The 21,226-nt window shown below is 48.3% G+C and overlaps 1 protein-coding gene across 4 annotated transcripts in view; it reads left to right on the forward strand.

Moving 5' to 3' along the window:
- Positions 1 to 3,785: 3,785 nt before the first annotated feature.
- Positions 3,786 to 21,226, forward strand: part of SERPINE2 (serpin family E member 2) — a 59,392-nt gene continuing 41,951 nt past the window's right edge. The window contains exons 1-5 of one of the 4 annotated variants that reach the window (XM_082487338.1): positions 3,786 to 5,087; positions 11,931 to 12,049; positions 13,576 to 13,722; positions 13,897 to 14,096; positions 18,003 to 18,203. The gene's annotated coding sequence lies outside the window, so the exon portion shown is untranslated. Of the gene's footprint in view, positions 5,088 to 11,930; positions 12,050 to 12,943; positions 12,989 to 13,575; positions 13,723 to 13,896; positions 14,097 to 14,877; positions 14,918 to 18,002; positions 18,204 to 21,226 lie in introns of those variants that run through there. The other 3 variants (XM_082487339.1, XM_082487340.1, XM_082487342.1) reach the window with 3 other exon arrangements.

Genomic DNA, 21,226 nt, shown 5'->3' on the forward strand with positions numbered 1-21,226 from the left:
GGTTGGAAGAGTGTAGGAACCAGAACATCGCTGGCTTGCTTGGAAAGGTGTGGGATCAAGCGCTGGCATCCCACCTTGTTCTCTGTGTCACAGGGCTGCTGCCGGGCAGTTGGTAAAGATTGAGCTTTTCCGCCCGGCGTGAAAAGTATGAAATGAGTCTTCATTGGTTTCCGGCAGTTCTGCCTGGCTGTTCTTCTGTTGGCTGTGGGTGTTGTGAGGATTCACTGGGGACTTTGCAGCACTGAGGTATTCCAAAATGACCGTGGAAGATGTTCCCTACGGCTCGGAGGAGCTGCCGAACAGCATATAGTTGGATTATTTTGGCACAGCAGGAATCATACACCTGGGTCACAACAGATAAACCGGACTTCATCCAGCAGGCAAACAGAAGGCTCCCAGCACCACCCTGCTCACACTCCACTTGGAGGTTTGAATAGAAATGAAGTGCTGAGTACAAATACCCTTTTGCATGGCAAATAAACTAAGTTTCTGCGTGGAGGATTAACATAAAGCTGAAGCCCTACTGGTTTCTCTTGGAAAATTCCTTAGGAAGACCAGTTGCAGCCAGCTCTTAAAACTAACTTCACTTACAGCATCTTATACAATTATGTGATAGATGAGGAACACGTGTCCCTTTTGTCTGTTTTATTCTGCCCTGCTTTAGCTCCTTTCTTTCGCAAAGCCTGTCTTTTGCAGTATGTCTTAGCTTGATGTAAGGGCTCCTTCTCAAATCTGCATTGTTTCCACCCTAGTTAAGTGTGGAGAAAATATTACTCAACACAGCCTAAAAAAATGAGCGTAAGAAGAATGATCCAGATGAGTCTTTTGATAGATCATTTTTTTTTTCTTTTCTTTTCTTTTAATTAACTGAGTTAAAGTAATCCCAACTTGTACAAACACTTGCCAAAATATGCAGCCAGCATTAAATGTGATAGTCGGGAAACCCACTACAAGGCTGACGGTGGTGATGGTAAAAGCCTGGCAGAAGCTAACACCAACTTACTGTTGGTATTTGTAGAGGGAGTGCTTCTCGCTCCACTAGGCAGTAAAATCAGCCCCTCGGCTCCTTCCCAGAGTCCTCTGTCCCACGCCAGGATGCTGTGTGGCCAAAGCTGAGGCAAAAGGTACTTTTGGGGGCTCTGGTGTCCGAGGCTGAGAACAAAACACCGTAACAAGATGAATCCACTGAGTCATCAGCCCTGGGAGCAGCGTGCGCCGTCACTGGCTTCTGGAAATCGTTAGAGCTGTTAGTTTCCCAGGACAATCCCTCGGAGCAGTTCGTCTGCCCCAACAGGAAGCATTCACTATAAATTTAGGCGGGAGATGAGCTGCTTGTGTTTGTAATCAGCAGGGCCAGAGGGATGACTTGGACAACCAGCCCCCGGCCCCCGGGGTCTGGGTGCACGGGCAGCGTAGCAGGGCAGGAGATCACCTCGCTGTTTGGGGACGGAGGCTGTGGCTTGGCGAGGCCAGTGGTACGTTGGTCCCCGGAGCATCTTCCCTGCTTCCCGGCAGGCGGCTCTCACCCGGTGTCAAGAAGAGAGCAGTTCTACCCCCCGCACCCCTTCTGACGACCAACTAAAGAACTGCAACACAAAGCTGTTGGCATCAGTTTTTGGTGGGCTCCAGCTGTACCTCCGAGGGCGAGCGTCCGTCTGCGGGGCCTGAGCAGCTGCCTTCAAACCGGGCTCGCTCAAAGCTGCGCTCCTGCTAAGAGAGCACGGACAAACTTCAAGGAGGTCTTTAGCGGGAAGGGAAATGAAGGGAAAAACAAAACTCAGGCTTTCAGAGCTGAGGCAAAGTCCGGCTGTGATCCCAGAGCCAGGGATAGCTGTACCCGTGCACTGAATAGGAGGAAGGAGGAATCATTTCCTCAGGCTTCCTTTTGTGCCTGTTAAATAATTAACGCCTCTCTAGATCTGTATGACCAGTTTGAGCTTGAGCACCTGGAAAGCTCTAGGTCGCATGTAGGCCAAAGAAAACATGTTTTTGCTATTAAAAGCATTCTCATTTTATCTCATCAGCCACGCTGTTTGCAAAAGCAAATTTGGGCTCTTTTCTCTGTTCTCCTCACATGCAACTATTTAGTTGGCCAAAGGTTACGGAAAGTTTCTGGAGAACACCTAACCTCACTGGAGAGAAATGTCCCATCCTGGGGACGGAAGGTAAAAAATCTCATTTAGCTTATTGCAGCTTGCGTCATCCTCCGGCAGAGCAACAGCCCTGAGAGCGCACCGCCGTACGGCTCTGGATGGCTGTGGATTTCTCCAGCGGACCTGGCTGGTGGGGGCGTCAGGACCCGATGCTGGGAATCCCCAGGAAAGTTTCTGAGCTGACAGTAAGCCAGACGGATGCCGTGGTGGGGAGAGAACCGCTCTGTTACGAGGTGACAGGAAGGAAATCTCAAGCTGCTGCCAATAACACGAGGGCAGAAATGTACTTTTTCATGATGAACTGAAGGGAGGGTGGGGCTGAGAATGAGTCTATCCTTTTTTTTTTTTTTTTTTTTTCCCCAGTATTACTTCACAGAGCACTTGTAAAAGACATGTTCTTTTGCAGTTTGTTTTTCCTTAACTTGAGGAATTTGTAACAGGGAAAAATGCCCCTGATCCGAGGTGCCGCTGGTTAATAGAAGGATGTCTTCTCTCTAAACCTGTTCCTGTAAGACACCAAGAAGGTGTCTCGCAAGCGGGTGAGGGTTGTTGGATGCCGTGCTGCTGCCAGAGCCTGGCTTTGAGTAGTCCTGCGCCCATCCTTCACCAAGATGCTGATAACGCAGCCGGGGCTCTACTGGCAGAGTCCGTACCCCAGCTAAGCTGCTAGCATTTTATGCAAGGTGAACCATTATCTTTGCTTTGGGGGATTGTTTTTTTGCTATAGTTTAAGCATTAACACTATTCCATATTGCAGTAGAATAAGGAAATAACTTGGTAAATTAATGCTTTCAAACCGAGGCATCCAAAATTAGATATATAGTGCAGCAACTTGATCTCCAAATGCTTTGTAATGAATGCCAGCCCCGTTATCCATTAGCCTTTCTGTGTGTGACTAGCCCTTACCACCCGAATCCGAAAGCTGTAGCTGGAGACCACCTGGAGCGGTGGGGTGAGGCCAGCGGAGATGGCTGAGCCAGCCCAGCAGCCAGGCTGGGCGCAGGGAGGAAGACCCTGCAGAGCACACCGCGATCCATGCTGGAATGGAAGGGGAGAAACCTGAAGCCTCTCCCCGATGAGCACCATCTCGGGCAGGCTGTGCGCAGGAGCGGTGCCGTCTCTCCACACCAGAGCCGGATGTAGCGGCGAGGGAGGCAAGAGGCTGGAGCAATAACCGCTAATGCACTGCAAAAGGGCTTGGGCTGTGGAAACAAACCGTTACAACTACATTTTCCTTGGATTGATGAAAATATTCCCATTCCATCTACGTTTATGGTAACAGCTGGGCCATCTGCGGGCTCTGCGGCAGGTTGTGTTTACCGGCATCCTCCCCCCGCCTGCGTTTATGGCAGAAGAAGAGAGATGTTAAGGAGAAATCCAGCCTTTAAAGGACAGGCGTCTCCAGGTCTCTTACTGCCATGCCTCTGATGGCAGTAATTTCTAGGCTTTTCAGGTGTACAGCTGCTGCAGGTAGCCCTTGTTACCTTAGCTGTTAATTTCACGAGCTAAATAGAGCTGCTCGCTTCCCTCAGCCAGAAAGCTGGCACGGAGGGCGCTCGGTGCAGCGCTGGGGGCTGGGAAGAAGCTATCCTGCTTTTGATTATTGTCTTCTCCTGCAATAATTTCTCTGGGAACAGACTTGACCTGCTATCCTAAACAGAGAGGACCTGCGGTTTTCCTGCGTGGTTGATGAATAGCAAAACCTGCACGGCATCCCTGGGGGGCTGGGGGGAAGGCACCGCGGTGGCGGTCAGAAGAGGGAAACCCAGATTTCCCCACCTACTCAGAACACAGAGCTATTCACAGGAAAGGGCAAGGTACGGGTGGGAAGGGTGCTGTGCTGCTGCGCCCCAGCGAGCCCCGACGCTCTGCGGTGGGCAAGGCTTCACCCTCGGGTCTGCTCCCCAGCGGAGCACTCGTGACCAGCCAGGGGATGCTCGGGGAACGCCGATCCGGCTGCCTGCCTGCGCTGCTCCCCTGGGACCACAGGCAGAGCCTGTGTCTTGGGAATGGCTGTAATGCAGAGTTATTGCAGGGCTTAGGAGTGCTTGCCGTGGCTCCTGCTGTGCCTGCTGCTGTCAAAGAGGAATAAAGAGAGATGGTTCCTCCCCCAAAATAGCGAACCTTTATTATTGGGGGGTTTTATGTGATAAATGGAGCTGTGGCTACGTTTATTCCTACAAGGTCAAACCATTTTATTTTTTTTCGTGGGGTATGCTAATATTATCTATTTTTTATTATTTCTCAGCCTCTCTTTAAAAAAAAAAAAAATCTTAGAGGTTTGTTTAGGAAAGTGTTGCAGATATACTTCTACGCGGCATATTTATGCATACCGTCACTGATCTGAATTCAGCCCTGCGCTGCAGTGATAACTGATAGGTTGTAATGTTTATAAACATTGCTTTGGGATTTAAATTTAAGAGACAAGCATAGGAAATAGATCTTATCACAATACACTGTAACCAAATAGAGTCCCAATAAAGAGAAATAAAGAAACAAATTTTATATCTGGGCATTAACATTCTCCCAGACGTTGGGTACCCTCTGCCAGGATTTTTTAGCTCTGAAGTAAGCTGCATTTACAACACCTATCAACCCGGTGATTTCTTCCCCTCTCTCTCCCCTGCCCGCACTTTTGCAAGGGAATGATATACATGACAGTAACTCCAGGTGAAAGATTCCTGTTGGTGTACGTGGAGAACAGTGCGGCACGTTCAGGGGGACTTGGCTCCATAAGCAGGACGGAGACGAGCGCTGCGAGGACTAAGAAGTTGGAGCCTCCCTGGCAGCGAGTGAAACACCCACGGTTCCCACCTCCCATCGCAGGTGCTATGGGAAGGCGAAGCTGCAGCCAGCGAGGATGGTGCGTCTCCATTGGCATTCCTGCCTCTGGGCTGCCCCGACCACCAGCGCTCCTGGGAAGGACTTCTGTAGGTGAGGAGGTTTTTATGTTCCACAGCGTTCACATTTGGGATGTTCCCGGTTTATTCTGGCGACAAGGCTGCTAACTTTTATTATTGTTTTGAAGAGATCCAAACAGGTGTTACGTGTACTTACGTGCACTTCACGTGTACTACTTACAGATGCTCGAGGTCTCAGTTCTGACCTTATTGCTATGTGCTTGTGCTATCAACAGGATACTTAGATTCCCTAGAACTCAAGTTTTTACTGGAAAAAAAGTTGGTATTTACTGAAATATTGAAAAGTCTTATCTAGTTTTGTTTTCATTATGAATCCCGGGGATTCCACACAAAGATGAGATTTATTAGAGGCTTCAATGCTCAGTTGTGTGCATTATTTCCATTGGATTGGGAACAGATTGAAAACTGGAGAACTGGACATTCACATGGTCCAAGAAAAGAAAGGTACAACTAGCACTGGGTTATTTTTTTCCCCCCTCTGAGTTATGCTGACAGCAGCCATAACATTAAGGCTGAAAAGTTTATTTACTATATAAAGGCTGTATTTTCCCTTCTTATCCCAGCTTTTCTTGGCTTGCATTGCTTGGCAGTATCCCCTTAACCACTAACACCCAGAGGCGTGGTATTAAACTGGGATGAAAAATGAACGTGTAGAAGAATATTGGAGACTTAAGTGGGTATGGTTCTAAGAAAACCAGTGGAAAATATGTTTACTCCAAGCATCTGTAACACCTAATTGAAGCAGTGATATTTTCTGTAAGGACATAGGGAATGCTTTTCTGCTTTCTCTTTGGCTTTGAATTTCACTTTGAATCGATGTGACATAATCCGTGGAATTATTTTCTCACAGCTGCAATGGAAACTTTCTGCCAATAGACAAGGATGCGTTAATCGGAGTGAAAAAGCTTACATTCAGGCCAGCTTTGTTGCTTTCTGGAGTCTTTGTTAGGAACTGTTGCTTCCTCCTAATTTATTGAAATCTAGTACACAGTAAACACTATTATTTTTGAACTATTAATGTCGCTATAAATTGGGATGACTAGAAAAGGGTGGCAGATTGCGATCAAAAGGGAGCTGATCTACAGCTGTGTGTGAAATCATTGCCGATACTAAATGTGACAGAGAATGAAACATGTATTTATGTGTCCATAAAGGATGATTTAGTGCTCCTGGGCCTGCAGCATTGGCATCACCCAATGAATTCCTGTGAATCTAATTTAGAAGAACATAAAAGAACCTGTATCACCTTTGGGGCATCCGCAAGCGCTGCCGGTTGGTAGCTTGTTGTTTATTCATGTTACTTTTCCCAGGCATCTCTAATTTGAAGGTTGAGTTCTCCCCCGGTGGATTCGCCGGGACAGGTGAGGGCGCACAGCCTTTTTTGAGGCAGAGGGGTCCTGCAGCAGCCATCTGTTCTAAAAGCTAGCGAGTGGAGCATCCAAATCTTTTTTACCGTATTAATCTGTACTAATACATGTCACTTCCCAGGGACACATCGCAAAAGGCAGGCAATAAGTAAGCCCGCGATGCGCACACATCCCCCAGGGAGCCACGGCAGTCTCAAACAGGTACGGGGCTCCTCCAGCCCCTCTCCTCGCTGCAGCCACACAGCCGGGTGGGCTCATCCCACTGCTCGGGCATCCCCCAACGCTTCCTCTCATCAGCCTTTTGCTCCTCTTGCTAACCACCTGAGGAAACGCCACTCCTGCCAGAGCTGCCCAGGCCCCCCACTGACAGCCCAGTGCTTCACTTGGACCATGCCTGTCATCACCGGGTAGGGCCAAGCCTGGAGTTGCCACCGGTGACTGCCCTGGCCACCAGCCACTTGCCAAAGGGGGGAAAACAGGTTCCCACACCTCGCTGGTCAGCCTGGCCTTCCGTTTCCTTGCCTTTTGTCGCATGTGCTTAAACAGGAGCTGTTTCAAAAATGTACTTTTTATTCCCCCCCCAAAAAAATACAGATTTACATTTTTCAGAGACCTTTGAAGATGTAAATTGAGCAAGATAAATTTTAAAGCGCTTCTAATCAGCATCACAGCCCTGGTTTGTGCCATATGGAGGAGCAGAGGAACAGACTGGAGCTGAGAGAGCGAGACGGGGTGGGTGATGCACCAAATGGCCTCACCGGCAAGTTGCACCAGTGGAGATAAGCCCAAATGGGGAGATGTAGTGGGCACTGTAACGTATACAGTCATGGCCATCATAACAGAGCGTGGTAGTGCCACCAGGGCGACTGGAAAAAACTAGATTTTCTCATTTAACCAACAGTATCATTTTACAGTCATGTTTTGGAGATTAACAATGAACAGAAGAGGGTACTGATGCAAGTGGTTGAGAAACGGGGACTTCATCCTGCAATAGGGTTATCAAAAGCCCCAGCTGAACACAGCAGGGCAGTGTCGAGGCTGCACGAGTGGGGCCAGCAATGGGCTTTGAGTAGAGACAGTTTCATGAATGTATCTGTGGGGAAAATGGTCAGAGTAGAAACAGCCCCGGTCGCCTGCTGGAACCGCTGCTGTGGGTGGTGCTGTGCCAGGCAGCGCCTGGCTTTCACAAGCCTCTGCAGAACAACAGAAATGCAATACCCACCTCATTATGGGGACCCGTTTCCAAACTTTCCTCAGTGCACAGCTGAAAGAAGAGCTAGTGTTCCTTCCTGGACAAAGCTTTGCTGCTCTTCTTTTGGTCGGCAATCACCCCGAGTGAGAGACATTGTCCTGGTTTGGGTATAGGGTCCCATGCCCATGAGGAGGTGGCTTCACAGCAGCATTTCACGCAGTGAGGAGTGATTTAGGGATTTGCTTAGTCTGGCAGAGCCGTGCGTTGTGACGGGAAGGGGTGGGCTGGCTCCCCTTGCTCCCTATCCCTGCCAGTGTCGCTCCCTATCCCTGCCAGTGCCGCTCCGAGGGGTGTTGTGGTGGGGTAGCCTTTGGCCAGAGGAGAGAGGGGTCTGACCTGCCGAGCAGCCGTGCCATTCCCAGATCCCCAGCACGGGGCTGCTCGGGAGGGCGCAGCCCACAGCGGGGATGGGAGTGGGACCTCTTGCTCACCTGAACGTCCATCCTCTCACTTCCCATCACACAGAGCAGGTCTTTACTCCGGGACTAGTCCCTGGGCACGGGCACAGCTCTGTACGGCACTGGGAGCTGGACAGGGCAGAAATCAGCTCTGTGTGGGCTCCGTTGGTGTGCACAAAGAGCAGGCAGGGGGGAAGGGCTGTGGTACCTGACACAAAGTGAAAGCAGAGGTGAAAAGGAAGGTCTTGATGTAAGAAGGCTGTTCAGACTTCATCTCCAGCTTCCCATGTGTTCGAAGCTGAGCTGCGTTCACTTCTCGGTCTTAAAAGCTCTTCCAGCCTTGCCCGACTCCGAGTGCAGAAACCCCTGATTCTGCTACTCTTTCCCACCTCTCAGTCCTGTTGTTTGCGTGTGTTGTTTTTTTTTCTCAGCAAGATTAATCAGAGTACAAACTGATGGGCTGAGAACAGCAGAGCTCTTCCCCGATTCCCACCTACGCTGGCAGTGGAGACCTGTGCCTCCAACCTGTGTAACCACCAGGCTGGCTGCTGGGATGGTCCTGTTGGGTGACAGCTTGTCCAGGGGCAGCTGGACTTTCACAGCTCTGTAGATATCCAAATGCTGACAGGTATTTCTAAAAATGGTTTTGAAAACGTATTTTTACCATTGCAAGTACCGTCACCCTTCGCCGGGGCCTCTGGGCTGGGCTGCAAAGGAAGTCCACAACGGTAGGCACTAAAATAGAAAGTATTTATGTAAAGAAGTAAAACATTGTAATTCCTTCTCTTTTTTCCTGTAAGTGTAAATCAATGGCAGTTCAGTGCTGTGCTGAAATAAATGGGGTGAGATTGTGGGAGAGCTTTTTTTAGGCAAAAACATGCAACACTTTAATTGTCACCCACTCATCTGCTTTTTCATGTGCCCAAGGCTTCAGCAGGCTCCAAAGAGCACGTGCCTGCTACCCGCACCCACCCTCTACCGGGGACCTCCAGCGTCTCCCCAGGCGCGGTTTTACACAAGTACAAGATCACTGCCCCAGGAGCCTAATGCCACCTCCTGTGTCTGTGGCTGTAGCCTGGAAAAAGGGCTCCACGCTTTCCAATAGTGGTAAGCTAGCAAAGGAAATTTGGGACCTCCCTGCTCTGCTTGTTTCCCATAAGATGTTCACGGGTGTTCATAACCTCACCAGCTTCTGCGGCAAGGACGTGCGCGCAGAGAAACAGCAGCCAGGTGCTGTAATGGAAGGCGGTCAAGCTTTGGGATTTTTCTTCCCCAGATCCACGATTGTTTTTGGAAGGGGAAGGAGGGCTGCTCTGTGTTTGAGGGTTTTTCAGGAATCCTCTGCGGCGGCCTCATCCTGCTGCCACTGATCTCAGTTGGGGAAGAGTCTGACTGCTGCTGAGGACTTACGGAAGTCCCACCAGCAGCACTGCTGGGGTGTCCAGCCCCTCTCCCATGCAGGGGGTATTGCCTGGGTGTTGGGGCCTAACTTGGCCAAATAGCTCCTGAGAGCCACCTCTGGTTCTCTACATTACTTTGTATCGATATGCAGATTTACCTTGGGTTTTGGGTTTGTTTTTTTTTTTTTTTTTGCAATTTGCTGTTGGGGAAATGGAATAATATTCCTCTCCTTCACTTTTGTACCAGAGATTAAGCGCTGTCCTTAACCACGCGCAGAGACCTGCATCCTGGAGCTGTAATTGCACCTGGCACCTTCCCACACCGAAATGCAGAATAATGACCTGACGCTAACGAGCTCTAGATGTTCAGTCAGGATCAGACCTGCTGCCCTCCTTCCAGTGAAATCACTGCTGGTCTGCTAGTGCTGTTTTTCCAAGTGTATGCTAAGGCTTGCTATCAATTTTGGCAAGTCTTAACTTTGATTTAAGTTTTCTTCTGAAATACCCAACAAAGCGAAAGAAAGCCAAAGCCAGGAGAGCGAAGCAGAGATGAACGCACTTAAACTGAAAGGAAAGACCCAGGGTTCTCTTTAAATTGCAGTTTATCTGCAATTTAAAAGAGTAAACACAGCCATGCTGAAGATGCATAAACACAGCTTGGAGAGCCTTTGAAATCTAGGTCAGGGTTTCAGCTCTGCCTGGGGATCTCATTACGTGCACGGGGGAGACTGCGCTGCTCCAGCAGCCAGGTGGAGAATACTCCTGAACCGGCACCACGGAACCAGGCAGGCTGCTGCACAATCCACAGACTGATAAACAGGTCACGTAAGCCACTGCTGAACTGAAACTGCTAAATTATTACCGAATCACACTCTTCAGTAACGGGGAAGGCAGTCTTCCTTTTATTGTCTAGTGGTTTCGGTCTACCATGGTGTTCCAAGCGGGACCCGAAGCACTTACCAGCATTAACCAAGCCGCCTTCCAGGTGCTTGGGGGAAAGTATCGAGCTGTCAATCTGACAGTTGTTAACAAAACACACAAGTTTGGGGCAGAGGGGAAAAAAAGAAAAAAAAGAAAAAAAAAAAAAGCTTGCATTGATCCATGTTCATTTGATTTGCAATCTGAGTCTACGACTTTCGCAGAGCATGAATCTATTCTGTATTTGAGACGCAGCCTGTGTTTGTAGTTTAAGCTAGTCTTCCAAGCAAAACATGTGAAAAGAGAACATTTAAACAGGAAGGGTTAGCTTTTTTTTTTTCCCCTCATAAATTTCTGTAGGTCTTGTTGCTGCTAATTACCGGAGATCTCAGCACAAGAGCTTTTCTTTCTAGCAAACCAACTTCTCATGTTTCCTGCCCTTCAGTTAATCAGTTATAATCTCCTGCTCTGTTTGTTTATTTAACTTTTTAAAAGCTAATTGAGTGTTTGTGACATGAGTCGGCCTGGGACTACGAAAGCAAAGTTTGTTTGCGTGTGCCCACAGAGCAGACGGCGGGTGGGCTCTGGCCATGCCCGCAGCCTGCTGCCGCGTCCTCTAGATGTTCCTTTCCTGATGACCGGTGACCACCGACGCGCACGGAGGGTGGGTTCAGCCCAGCCCGCTGGCTCCGTCCCGCCGTGCCTGCCCCTGCGCCTTCCAGGAGGCCGCTTTCCCCAGGCGGCGGTCGGCGGGTCTGTCGGCAGGCCTGGCCGGAGGCCCGGCGCCCGCGCAGGGAGGGCACGGGCAGCTGCCGGGGGCTGAGGAGTGGCAGCCTTGACCAAGCGAGGCAGAACCCCAACTGGCGAGGGCGGGTTAGGCATCTGACTCTTCTGGAGGGGCTGGGAAAGCGGATTAGAAAATACAAAATCGAGGGGCTTTAGTGCAACCTCACTTGTGCCTCTTCTCTGTTAATTGAAGGAACGTGTTTGTGGTGAGAGCGGTAGGCTTGTGTCCTCTCCTGCTCCGCTGCCCCCACGTCCCCTCTCTGGAGAGGCCCTGCGCCCCTTGCTCGCTGTGAATGCACAGTGCGGGGCAGTAGCTGCGCCCACAGCTCCTTACTCCCCCACTGCCCTGGAGCTGGACTTCACGAGATGCAAACCGGCGTGTATGGGCGTCAGGGCTTCTCTGCAATTACTGCTGTTCTCATTATTCATATAGTACCCGTGTCTTCGACCTGAGTACCAAAGAGGTCTCTCCCCGGCACGTGCTCCCTGATGCTGCTGCCTCTGCATGCAGCACCTCTGTCGAGGCAGCCCGTTGTGTGAGGCTGGGGCTCACGCGACCAGTTGGGTTGGGGTGTTGCTAATGGTCTATTGGATCCTCTGAGCAAGATTAGGAAATAGCTTTTCCCAAAATTTGTACTTATTTTTTGACCAAGTGTTTTTTACCTTCACCATGCGAGAACTAAGCCACTCTGATTTTTATGTTTTTCATTTTCTCCCTTTAAAATGACCTCCTAGATCATGTCAGACTTTGGCCCCTTTATAGCTTGCTGTGGCATCACAGGCTCAAAGGATGTGGCCAGTGGAGAAATCCTCCTGCCCAAGAGGAGTTTCTGAAAGGATGGGTCTGCTGCAAGGTATGTTAGTCAGGCTCATGCATGCATATTATTGCTACAAAAGAGTTTTTCTGCTTTGGGGTCTTGGGGGTGTTTTTCTTTTTGGCAACTGTGCGCTCCTGGGGTTGTATTTCAGCATCAGAGGAACAGGCTGTAATGCAAAAACTCTTTAGAAGGTCCCACTTGAGTTCCTGCTATGACAAAACTACCATTTAACCTCAAGCCATCAAGTATGAGGCGCTCTCTGCTTCTGAAGTGATTTGAGATATTACGCACAGTTCTACAGAAATGCAAAACAGGGCTGCTGTATTACCTCCCCTAGTTCAGGAGGTTTGGGGGAACTGGTCCATCATTTATTACCAAAAAAGCACTTCCTCAAAACTGTGGCTGCCGCATCTTCCTTTGCAGCAGGCTCTTCATTTTTGTGCTTATAACATTGCAGTTTATTTCCGTGGCAACAACTATACCGCAATAATTTGCATCCATAATCACTGCACTGTTGTTAGAAAAGGTAAACTTGTGATGATCATTTTGAAAAAAATGGTCTGGGTCCAGCTGAAAAAGCAAACCGTAAAGAAAAAATATTAACAATTAAGTGGATTTCTCGGATATTAAATCATGAGATAGTAGGCTGCACAAAAGTTGCCTGCCGTACTGGGGGGCAAGCCTGCGTAAAGAGGCTGGAGAGCTGAGACTGCGGATGAGGGAACACGCAAGCACTCTCATTTGTATTTCACTTAAGCTTTGCCAGTGCTGTTCTCTGTTTTCCCTTCCTCGAGGACTCCAATTACTCATGTACTGTTTCCCTTCATTCTGCTAAGTGATGCACAAATTGTTTCTACATTCCAGGTTAGTTTCTGACATCCCTCTCTTCTGTTTATGTGTGGGTAATGAAGATGCTGCCCTTCTCGTCAGGAAATGAGTAGGCTGGCTGACTCCAGCCTGAGAAGCCGCATCTAGGTCAGCGGAATCGCTATGGCTTACCACTAGCCCTGAATTGGGATTTGTCCCAGCATCGTCAGTTATGCAGTATTTTTGAATGTGTTCTGTCTTTCACCCGTGTCCAAGATGCCAATGCTGTCCTTCACTAATGTCTAGGACATAATGTGGGCTCCACTGGGATGGACATTGGGTGCAGTCATTGAGTGACGAAGGGGAAAATGTCCTTCCCTTGGTTCAAATTCCAAACCAGCCACAGAATGTCTTTCCTAGTTCTGTCTGCTGTGGGTTTTGCTTCCTTGGAGGACTTTTAGACCACAGTAAAAGTTTTTTATTTTCGTGTGCATACGCATACGCTCTCGTGTTTTATTAAATAAATGAGAATCCTGCTTGCGTGACGAGACTAGCCCACAGAGGGTGTGAAGGAGTCCACACTCGCCTGGTCTTCAACGCTATGCCTTGGTTCAAATGATACATTATTTTGATGAGTCGATTAAATCTATTTCAAATGAATGCTTAGCAGAAGTCAGGCCACCGCTAATATAAAATGAGCTAAGAAAAATACTGTGCATAGCCTTTCCTGAAAGTCTTGTATTTCCTCCATAAAGAGAAGAAAGCAAGCTGGCACTCGCAGAAGACAGCAGGCTATCAGAGAGGTTGGTTTGGCCAGTGTAGAAATTGTTCTTCAGATGACATGATTGTCCATGAACTAATGACTGCATAACAGGTTGAGAAGCTGGACTCCTTTGAGAAAGGTAAGAGCCGTGTGAGGCATTTGATCCCAGACTCGGTCATAAGGACTTCATCCTAGCTCGCACTAACTGGGCCAGGAAATATCATTTTTCTTCGTTGTGTGTGATGTGGGTTGAGAGTTAGAATTATGAAACAAACCTCCTCACCTGCTGTTTTGTCTCGTTACATTTCCATAGGCCAAATTCCAGAACAAAAAGCCCCACATCCAATAATGCAAGCGTGGGCTCGCCTTGGCCCTGTGTTCCCTTGCCAGAGGGTGGTGAGAGCTCTCTTCCCAAGCCCTGGACACTCCTAGGACACGACCTACAGCTCAGCTGGCCTGGGTCTGCCTGTTCTTCACACGCACTCTTCTTGCACGTGGTGTTCACCTACACTGGTACGTGGATTTGGCAAGTAAAGTTTGTGGCTGTATATAGACGTTCTGCAATCTGGCAATTAATGCATGGTCTCAGTTAGAGTATATTTATGAAGAACTGGCTCTGATGTTATTTTTGGCAAAGTTGGCTGGGCCGAATTCGATTTTTGCTTTCTTAAAAATTTCCTGGTTTTCCTCTTTTGTGATGCTGCAGTCTTTTACCAGCTATTGGAGTCACCATGTGACACGTGCTCCTTGTTGCTCTGTGTGCTTATTTTTTGCTTCGCATTTAGAGTATATTATCAATACTGATTATCAAGATGGCTCTCGTGCCCTTTCTAGTTAGACATGCAGATTGAACCACTTTCCATTTACTATTAACTGAAACTCCCTGCAATGTTATCATCTGCATGGCAACCCGCAGCCCATCTGCGACTAGCATCAGCATCGCAAAGGGAGAGAGATGGCTGTTTACATGATAAATACACGTTATCAGATCCAAACATGGGCTTGGTGGGAAAAGCCATCCTCTCCCTAACACTAACAGCAGGTCACATTATATTTCAGCCGTGAATAATGGACAGCAGCGATTCACTCTGCAGCTAGTCTCGTAAAAGTCCACTCCCTATTCTGAGATGAATAGGAGCGATATTTTTATAGACAAGTGTTGTTGTTGGTAATTCCTTTCTAGGTCAGCTTAAACCAACACATGTAGCCTCTCCTGGCTGACTCCCAGCTTCATGCAAACTGGCAGATCCCCTAGTCGGTTCAAACAGAGGTGCTGGAGCAGCGCTTTGGAGGGGACGTGCTGGACAAGCCATGTCGTCACTCTTGGGAATTAGGTACAAAACTGCACCTAAGCCAAATATTGAATGAGGGCTGAGCCCTACTCTTTAAGTGAAAAAGAAGAGTGCCAAGTGCTTGCCAGGGAGGAAGAAGCCTGTTCATCTGAGCGCTAGCCACAAAGAGGATCTTCACAACTTCTGATGGTCCTCTGCCTCGGGGTGACATGGGTGCAGGCTCCCTGTTCAGGGCTGTGCTTTCCCTCAAGTTCACTGTGCTCTTCTGCTTACAAGAAATCTGCACAGTATTAATTTTGCTGCGTCTTAATTATTCCTTTTCTGGTTTTCTACATATATGGCTGGTTTTATGCTTTAATGCAGTATTTTCCATTAAGCAGCTCTATCCGGTACAACAAAAATAAACATTCTTATAACAACATGCGTAAGATTAAACTATGAAACTTGCTCAAGTATACAGTTCATAAATTAAAAGTGCTTATGCTCATACTTTAGTATTGATTGCTGAGTTTACAAAAATAGAAGAACTTGCCCTTAGGAAACAAAAATCATCCTTAAGCTTTTCTTTGTCAGGGAGCCAAAAAGACAACGTTACATGGAAATGTCACCATTTGTTCATGTCAAATGTAGTTTATTCAATTAGATATTTTATAACTCTACTGAGTTACATGAAGGAGGTTAATATTTTTATTGTCTTTCTTCCATGCTGTGCCTCTAATGCACACAAAGATAACTTAGCCTAGTAAAATACACAGTGTAATTTGGTAATGTGTTTATTGGATTTCAGTAAAAGACTATAAGAAATTACTCAACATTTTGCTTCTTCAACTAATTTTTTTTTAATAATCTTGCAAACTTTTTGTTTTCTTGGAATGCTTTAAAGAAGAAATTGATAGAAACAGAGTTGCATTTTTTTTTCACCAAGAGTCAGGAATTAAAGAGTTTCTGGAGAAGGTGGTCTTTAATTACCCATGTTTTCCAAAATAGAATTGTCTATGGTTCTGAAAAATAACAGACATCTTGCAGAATGATAAACGCAAGAGAAGCCTAAACTTACAGTACCTTGTCTTTTGAAATGGTCTTGTGGAGGGTTCAGATCAGTTATAGTTTTATGGTAGATTAAATTAGCAAAAAAATATTCATTTTTCTTGCAGTTAGTTTTCTGCTAGATTGAAGTCTGGAGCTCCACTCAGGTCCAGGGGTCAGATAAATGCCACCGTCGATGCAAGGCAGAGAGGTAGGAACACGCAGCCAGTGCAAGGGAAAGGAGAGGACCAGAGTGACACCGACTTTAGGTTTGCTTAACCAGTGATGGAACTGCAGCCTAAGCAGCTGGATAACGCTACAGGCACGCTCATGAGTTTTAGTGAACTGGGAAAATTGTACCATGCCCCGTGCAATGGCCTTGCCGCAGATGAAAAGACAAAGAAGCAGCGAGGCTGTTTAGATGACTTTGGGCCGAGAACCACATATATGGTCCATTGGTTATTTCCTAAAATTTCCTGTACACCCTTCTGCTATGTGAATCTACAGGTGACGTTTCTTGAAAGGACCAACACCCTCCCTGGAAAAATTGCAGACGTTCAAAAAAGGTGAAAGTTAAGAACTGCCATCCCCTTCCTTTTGTGTAATTTGATTAGCTCATCCTCTTAGGCAGCACAAGTTGCTGTCCCCACGGTGTCGGTTTTAAGGCTTTTTCCGAAGTCTCGTGTTGTATTAGGAACTGCTATCATGCTTGAACTCACTTGAGGATGTGAAACCAGCTACAGTTTGGCAGGCCACATAGACTGGAGCTAATATTTGTTCTCTGTTAATTTACCTGCCTGCGGTTCTTTGTGCTGCCCAGGATTTAATCACAGCTTGCTGATGAGACGCTAAACATGTTTGTCTGAAACTGAGCCGGCTGCTGACCGATGGGCAGCAGCGGTGTGTCATCCCAGTCTGGTTACTCCTCCCCATGGTCAGGCACAGCTGCTGTGCTGTAACGTGGACAGACCCCAAGCCTGAGGCTTCCCTTGACTACCGCATCCCCGAGTACACGAAGGGAGCGTTGGAAGGGCCTTCCACAGCGGGTGTAGCTTTGCGCTCCCCTGGCTGGTCGGGAGCTAGTGGGGCTGGCGTGCAGAAATGCCTTCATCCAGCTTAAGGACTACACAGAGAGAGCAGAAGTGCTGGAGACGATAGTGTGCTGCAGCACACAGTTTGTAGAGCGGCCTTTGGGAGGGATGCGGCAACCTGTGATGACTAAGAGTGGACTGGAAGATAAATCCCGTGTAACTAAGGGTGTAGTTTCACGAAATGCTTAATCCAATTTAAATGCAAGCTGCTTCCAACAGAGGTGGCCTCTCCACATCCCACATGCGCGTTCCTGCCCTCTTCCTTCTGTCGCCTCTGGATATCCTCGAGCCACAGGCTGACTTGGATCACGTTGTCCATCCCGTAGAAAAGCAGCTCACGTTCTGTGTGTTGTAGGTTCGGTATGTGTCAGGCCATAACTATGCATATGACAACCTGACCTAGGAGGCCCCATCTGGTAGGACAGAGGGAGAAATACTACTCTGATAGCTTTTAGTTAGATTGGATGGAGTAAATGGGAACTGGACTACAGGGAAATCAGTTTGAATAATGCTCAAGGCTGAATTGGTTTCAACAGCTCAGGAGACTGAAAACCAGAAACCCATTGCAAATTCCTCTTAGCTACCTCGTGTAGGAACCATACAAAGTCTGGACCCTTACACTAGTCTCTGATGAGCAGGGTGCAGACAGAGGAACCTTCTTTTGGAAACATCCCTTGGAAGAAATCAGCCAGCCACAGGTGGTTTGATGGGTCTTGCTGATACATTTATATGGGTCAGCAATCTGGAGGCCAGGAAGGAGCTCTGGTTTCTAGATAAATGCTCTCTCTCCCGTTCACTTTACTACTGGTCACAGCTGCTGGTTGCTTCTGTTTTGGGACAGGTATGTGGCAGGGTTTGAACAGGGCTGGTGGTTGCGTAGCACTCGCACAGTGGTGCAAGGGAACACAACCACGGCATCCTCCTCCCCCTCCACCGCCATCCAAAATAAACACCCTTTCCTCACTGCACTTCTTACGCTTGGATTTTAAACACAGCTTTTTCCATTCCAGATGTAAACACTTCCCGGGGTTACCACCCCCGGTTTCTGCAGACAGACGTTTGTTTCGGGAAACAAGTGGAAGAGCAGCGTACTGCCAGGGTAAGCTCCCAGCTTCCATCAATCTGTCGCATGGGGGCTTGCTGCTTCAGCACGAGATTGCCTCTCTGCGTTGAGAAGCATGTGGGGACTTCTTCTTCCAGTCTTGTCAGAGGTGAGTAGTTGCAGAGCGCTAACAAAAGGCGTTACAGGACTGCTGAGAGGAGCAGTGGTTCAGGGAAGTTTTGGGAGGTGCAGGTGAGAGCTGAAAGTGAGGGCTAAGGAGGGAAGTGGAAGGGATACCATTCCTGGAGTGTGATGAATATTTGGCAGCTGTTGGGAAGCATGGAGAAGGCTTCTAGGTTTTATCTGTAATGCAAAAAAAAAAAAAAAATCTCGGCGAAATCAGGACATAAAAGTGGGTATAAAAGCAGGAAGAAATACGAGAGCGCTCCTCCCAGCTTCTGCTTCTCTGTCCTGCTCCTTCTGTTCTCTCTGTGCTCGGTGTTGGCATGTTGCTGCTCCGCACTCTGGCCTGCGGTATCGCTGTGAATCCCACCCGCCCCCCTCCTTGTGTGATTTGCAGTGAGGGTACTGCTGGGGGTGTTTCCTGGCACGCACAAGTAAAGGTTTTTGCCTGGGTGGGTGCTCACCTCGGGCAGGTGGAGCGGGAGCCCCTTGTGTTTGCAGGAGCGTCGTGCCCGCCAGCCCAGCACCAGGCACCCAAACCAGCGTGCATGTGGGAATTGCGAGGCTTCCCCATGCCAGGATGCCGCGGGTGAAAGTCAGATGATGAAGAGAGATTTGGGGGCTCATCCGCTGCCCAGAAAACCCACCTTCTTATTTAAGCCTGTGGGCTCTACAGCAGCTTCTCTGTCACAGCTCAGGGATGTGCAGCCTGGTCAGCTTGCCCCTGCCCCTGCCCCTGATCCTGCCCGCGGCGGCACAGCTCCCTCCCAGGGAGAACCCACCCATTTGGTGGCAAATGAGACAGTTTCCAGCCTTGCAGAGGGACAGTGAGGGGCACAAACGAATGGCACAGAGCACAAGCCCTGGCAGAGCTGGAGAGAGGGCTGCCCAGGTACCAAGCAGTTCTGAACTCCAGACCCTGCGAAATTTACAGTCAAAGCCATTATCACATCAAGTAAATACAGAAAAATAAATTAATTTAGGTGGCCTGCTTTACACAGTGATGTACTGCATGTACTGTTGCTGAAGTCTTTAATGAGTTCCTTCTACAGTAAATTCTCATCTTTTTTATTATTTTATTAATTCAGCACAGTTCCAGAAATGTCATCCTATTTCCCACTGTCATACAGAGTGCCCGAGGCCGTGATTGAAAAAATCTTATGAAAAGGCTCATATTCTGTTTCTAATCTGTTGCGTTTCTGTCTTTAGAGCGTCCGCTAGTTTCTTTTCGCCTGCGTGCCTTCTCTATTTTGATCTAACCTCTTCCTTTCCTCCCCCTGTTGCAGCACCTCTGTCCGCAGTGCCGGTTTCTACTTCACAAGTAGTTAATGCGAAAAAACCACGTTGCCCCATATCTGGGCAGGTCAGCTTCAAGCACTCCTGAATCACAGCTTCGCCTGATGTTTATGGTGGCTAACAATGAAAAGATTTTTTTTACACTGAGGATAATGGTGTATTTTGCACTGTAAGATAAACCTTAGATGTAAAATCATTATTTATTTAATAGGAACATCAAAGAATACCACTGGAGAAGGGAACTTCAAAGTTTCCCAGAATAATCAGATTTCTGGTATTATGTAGGGTATTTTTTCCTCCTAACTCTATAATAATGAGAAATAAAAGTGTAGTTATCAGAAATCATTGGAAGCATTACTAGATTGAGCTTAAAAACAAAAAAAGTAATTAAGTACTTCCTTAGAAGCTAGAAACCTATTAAGCAACAGGACTGCGGGGCTAACGACCAAAAGAGAAGAATGTGGCGCTTCCGAAACCTACTCCCAACCTCAACAAAGATTTTATTTTGGGGAGGAGGCGAAGTACCATTGGGAAGGCTTGTTGCTCAATTTCCTACAGGACTTGCCTTAATTAAATGCGTATTTAAATAAGCAGGAGCTCAGTAGTGAAAGTATCCTATAGCATCATTGTGCATTGTGCTCCCGCGGTACAGAAGCACCACTGAGGGCAGCCCCGTCCCCGAGCATTGCATATTCTAGGTAGAGAGTGCCGCAGAAAAGACATCCTTTGTGGCTCTCCCCTTACAGATTTGTCTGAACGACTTTCTAAAGCCTCCGATGACTGCCTGCGAAACAAGGCCCCAGTTGATTAAGGAACCGAGTGGCTTGGCAGAAGAATGGGGTCCTTCAGTTTAAATTCAGGCTGGTTTCCGTTTTCTTCGTCCTTTCCATGGCTCGCAGAGAAATCCCTCATGATTTTTTAACCCTTTGCTCTGCCTGGCTGAGCCCTGGTAAGATGTGGGCTGTGCGGCTCACCGTCAGCTTTCTTTGCTGGCAGCATCTCGCCGCTGGACCGAGCCGGCGGCCCCCCGGAGCCCCAGCGCGGCAGGAGGAGGCTTTTCGGGCAGGGCTTGAGGGAGAGGTGGGTCCGCTCTCCTGATGGGCAGAAAGGAGGAACAGAGGGGGGAAAAGGAGGCATCCAGCCGGTGAAGCATGTATCTTCCAGTGGGGAGCATTAAGGTCCAGGTGATGCAGTCTGCGGCCGGGAGGGAAGGAAGCGTGGTAGTCTCTGTCAGCCCCCAGCCACCTCTGTGATCTGCCCGTGTCCGATGAAAGCTGGGGAGGAGAGTCCCCTGCTGTATGCGTGATGTTCGGTGAGCAGGCTTTTGTGTTTGACATTGACATACTCAGCTATTGCTCCAGCCCAGGCATGGTTGTGCCACAGAATTGCCAGGTTTTGACAACAGCTGTGAAAGGTTTCTTCATCCTGAAAGAAGAGGGTTAATTTCCTATTCCCACAGTGCAGTGCTTGCGTGTGTGTGCGTTGGGAAGGAAGAGCAGTTTCTAAGTGGGGAGGGCAACGATCAAGGTCTCATTGGACCTGGCTTCTTGTCCCACAGCTGTCGAGGGTCTGCTCGATGGCCTCCAGCAAATCATTTCACCTCCTTCTGGCTCAGTTTAGCTATTGTGAAACAGCAATCCTGGTGCTGACCCTTGGTAAAGTTCAGACAGTGACTTCCATCAGCAGAGGGTATGGGAGGCTGTACCAGTGTTG

Source organism: Vanellus vanellus, assembly GCF_965231255.1.
Source record: "Vanellus vanellus genome assembly, chromosome: 8".
Lineage (NCBI taxonomy): Eukaryota > Metazoa > Chordata > Aves > Charadriiformes > Charadriidae > Vanellus > Vanellus vanellus.